The sequence below is a fragment of the Dipodomys merriami genome, unplaced genomic scaffold (genome assembly GCF_024711535.1).
Source record: "Dipodomys merriami isolate MVZ:Mamm:240054 unplaced genomic scaffold, mDipMer1.0.p SCAF_395, whole genome shotgun sequence".
Lineage (NCBI taxonomy): Eukaryota > Metazoa > Chordata > Mammalia > Rodentia > Heteromyidae > Dipodomys > Dipodomys merriami.
The window spans coordinates 748,466-752,946 of NW_027205548.1; the positions used below are offsets into that span (position 1 = coordinate 748,466).

Genomic DNA, 4,481 nt, shown 5'->3' on the forward strand with positions numbered 1-4,481 from the left:
TAAAATGGGTGAACTTCTCAACTGTCTATATCAATGATAATGGTTAGACTCTGACTTTGACATGCCCTCTGATTCTGGACTTCATGTGTGACTTTGACCTTGCTCTACTTTTACCAAGCTTGTGGTCTATATGTCTCCCTGAGTGATAACAGTGATTTTCTTTCTGTGTTAGGCCTATTTCCATAACTAGTTTTCCATCTGTGGTTCCAGGCCCTCATCCCATCCCCCTATCACATTCCTAATAGAGATAACATTTCTAACTTAAGTCATTCCTTTTCCTTTCTATTTCCTTCCCTTCACCCCATTTCTCATATCATTTAGGGCCAATGAAGGAAGATAAATATGAGAAGAATAAAATAAGAAAAATCTCATGATACCATTGTTTTTATTAAAGAAAACAGATACAAAGCCAACATTGTCTCCCCCTGCCCCCCCAAAAAAAGAATTAAGCTTCATATCTAGCAGTATTGCATTACTCAGACATGGAACACTAGCTCTAAAGTTTATCTAAAGTCTATTAAAGATTACAGGGTAATTCACAGGCTTAAAAACCTGGGATGGGAGGGGGCAATGGGGGAGAACAATGGAAGAGGTGACATTGATGAAGATGCATGGTACTCATAACCTGATTTATGGAATTGTAACCCATTGATTAATTACTGAATAATAAAATTTAAAAAGAGACAGAAAGCAAAAAAGAGAGAAAGGGAAGGAAGGAGGGAAGGAAGGAAGGAAGAAAGGAAGGAAGGAAGGAAGGAAGGAAGGGAGGGAGGGAGGAAGGGAGGAAGGGAGGAAGGAAGGAAGGAAGGAAAGAAGGAAGGGAGGAAGGGAGGAAGGAAGGAAGGAAGGAAGGAAGGGAGGGAGGGAGGGAGGGAGGGAGGGAGGGAGGGAGGGAGGGAAAGGAAAGGAGGAGGGAGGGAGGGAAGAATGAAATTAAAAAAGAAAACTTACCTACAATGAATTTTCAAAAATGAATGAGGGGCTGTGGTGGCACACGGGGGAAGACTGTTGCGGTGGCTGCATTAATGGCAGGATTCCCAAGAAACTACTAAAGTTTTTGTGGAACCAAAGTAAAATTGTATAAGAACATAATGGATGGAGAGGAGAAAACCTATGGTGGCTGTGAAGGCCCTGATGCCATGTATGTCAAGTTAATATCTTCTGATGGTTACAAATTTATTGTAAAAAGAGAGCATGCACTAACATCAGGAACAATAAAAGCCATGTTGAATGGCCCAGGTCAGTTTGCTGAGAATGAAACCAATGAGGTCAATTTGAGAGAGATCCCTTCACATGTGCTATCAAAAGTGTGCACGTATTTTTACCTGCAAGGTTCGCTACACTGACAGTTCCACCAAGATTCCTGAATTCACAATTGCACCTGAAATTGCACTGGAACTGATGATGGCTGCAGACTTCCTAGATTGTGAGATAAAATAAATTATAATAAACCGTTCATTTTTTCAGTATTTAATACCTGTAATTCAGTTAATAATTTTTTCACTTAGCATGTTGCCTGTGTGCAATTTAACTAGAAAGTTAATTGCAAAGCAGATTATTTTCTGTTCTTTTGCATAGCAATCAGAGCTGAAATTTGTTTGCTATATTGACAAGTTAAGGATGTTTTCACAAACTAAGAAATAAACAAATAATGACAATTCATAGGTCGTTTTGTTTATCCTTTGAATGTGACTTTTAAAATAGAACAATCATATACTGAAATGTAGGCATAAATGAACATGTCCTACAGATAACTAATGGGGCTAAATATTTTTATGTTTTTAGTGTTTTTTTAAATATTTTGATCTTATAGCTGCTTCTTCTAGCATTACTGGAGTTATGCAAATAGTTACATGAAAAACTTGTTTATGAGTTAGCCAAATCATTGATTTTTATAACTCAAAGGATTAAGAGTTGAAATTTCTTAGGTATTTTTGATAAACTGCAGTATTGTTTTAATTGTAAAAAAATGGAGAAGTTTTATAGAAAGAAATATAAATGTTTTATGGTAGTTAAAACAAATGGACATTTTCCCTGACAAGTCTCCACCTTGTTCAGTGTCTTTTATCACCAATGGACCAACCTCCTCACACCCCCTGTGTTTGTGGCTTTGACACCAATTGCATAAAATCAAGTAGAAACTGTCTCTAAAACTCGAGAATTGTCACTGCAACGATCCATATGAAATTAGACATTTTAGTTGGGCTTTAGCAGACTTTCAAAGAACATTTGACTTATTTTAGGCAACATAGTATCTTACTAATAATTTTAATAATGAGTTCTTTAAAAAAATAGAGATGAGAAAGCATATAGAAGGTGTAGCCCTCATGACTCAGGACACAAGAGCAACTTTTATGTATCAACAAATCCAGTACATATCTACTGGTACCAGAGGAGACTCTGGCCTCCTATCCTGTCTATTGGCTTTGCTTCTTCCATTTCTCTTCTCTCTAGTCTCCCCTATGCTGACTCTGTGTTCCTCCTGCTTGGTGGCTGATATTTATCACACTCAGTTTGCTTGTCATAACATGTACTGACATGTTCTGTAGGCATTTACTCTCCACACAGGAATATCCTCCAAGAGAGAGTTCTTTGGGAATATCTTATTCACTGCCTAATATAGTCTTGCAATGCCGTGGTTTGGATATGGTTTGATTGTGTCCCCACAATTTCATGCGTTGGAAGCTTAGTTCCCTAGGTGCCAAAGCCAGGAGGTGACGAGACCTCTAAGATGTGTTGTAAGGGAACTCAGTTGCAAGAAAACAGAGAAGCCACACTTTGAGAGGTTGAGTTGGGAATTTTTTTTAGAGAGTGGGCATTACAGGTGGACTCCTGTCTCAAAGATCCACAGCCCCTTGAATACACTTAACACTGTTAGAAAACTGAGCCATAAGAGCAGAAGAGGGAAAAAAAGGACAGGTAAACAATACCAACAAATCAGATCTACTCCAATGGTGAGTTGAAGTGGGATGCCCTGATGACTGGAGGACAGCTAGGAGACAAGAGGCATGGTGTAATGGCACCTGTGAAGGTCCAAGCCTAAACAGGGCCAGGGGCAAGGGGCAGGGTCACAGGAAACTTGAGAGTACTCAGAGTTCAAAGCACAGGATTGACAGGTCCAGTAACCTATGGTCCAAGTCCACACCTCTGCCTCTAGGAATTCAGGCACACCCATTGGGGCGGGGCGGGAGGGGGGCGTGGAACTTCCTTGCCTCTACCATAAAGACAAATAAAGACAAGATGACACCAGTTAAATCCAATACCCTAGCATCCACCACATAGCCAAGATGGCACCGATTAGATGCAGTATCTTTATTTTAGATGGAGTATAGTGCCATTGGTTTAGTGCCACTGTCCTCTAAAGGGATTAAGGTAGTCATTATAAGGCTCTATATCGACCCTCTCATGAATGTGTTGTTAAAAGAGCAAGGCTGATCCCTGAGCCAATCATCTTCTGACTTCCTGTTTTACCATGTGATCCATCACTTTCTCTCACATTCCCTCACAGTGGTGCCACCACCATGTTTTTCTCACAAACCCAGTCCCATGCTATTTGGACTTTCTCCAAACTTAAATAAACATTTCTCTTTTATAAATTGTCCAGTTCCTGGTATTTTTAATAGCAATGGAAAAGGACTAATATATAACTTCATTGGTCAATCTCCCAAGTGTCCCTTGAGTCAGGCACCAATCTATGGAGTCCATGTATCAAGGAGACACAACACAAGTTGTTGCAATGACTTTTCTTAGGGAAGGAAAGTGAGCACAGCAGTAACTCAGAATATCTAAGCCAGTACATTTGGGTTTATAGCATACAGTTCCAATTTATTTTTATGGCAACAAAATTAAACCTAAAGAAGGATCATATATTATAAAAATTATATGCATCTTCCCACATATAGCCTTTTGCTACAGATTTATGGTAAATATAACAAGCCAGCTTCTCTGCCTTCATTGAAATCACTGGAAATGTCATTAAGAGTAGAACATGGCAGAAAGACAGCATACTGAGGCATTAGACATGGCCATCTTGGTCACAAACCAAGATTCTTGCAATACAGCAGTGTTTCGCCCATTTACAATTTTATTTAGGTTAGTTATTCTGGTTCTCTAACTTAGAAATGAAACAAGCCCAGTCAAAAGCCTAGCAGACATTAAGCAGCCTTGGGGATTTAGAAAGTTTAGCATTTCTGTTTTTTAGTTATTCATAAAGGTTGTCATTATTGCTTAGACCTCAAGCTCAAAGGGGAGATTTAATGCCATAACTGTCATTAACCATTAAATTAAAACAAGCACTAATGAACACTGCATGGTATGCCAGTCTAGTTATGCCTTCCCAACAGGAAGTGAGGTTAGAACGACGTGTTTTGAATGACCTGGTGTTGGCTTATGCCCTCACCACTGGTTCTTCAGAAGATTTAAAGCATCTGTTTAAGGATATCAGACTTAGACATTTTCTCTTTCAAAAGTTCAACCTGTCT

The 4,481-nt window shown here is 39.2% G+C and overlaps 1 pseudogene; it reads left to right on the plus strand.

The window, feature by feature from the left end:
* Positions 1 to 1,064: 1,064 nt before the first annotated feature.
* LOC138805471 (elongin-C pseudogene) lies at positions 1,065 to 1,440 on the plus strand (annotated as a pseudogene).
* The last annotated feature ends 3,041 nt before the right edge of the window (positions 1,441 to 4,481 follow it).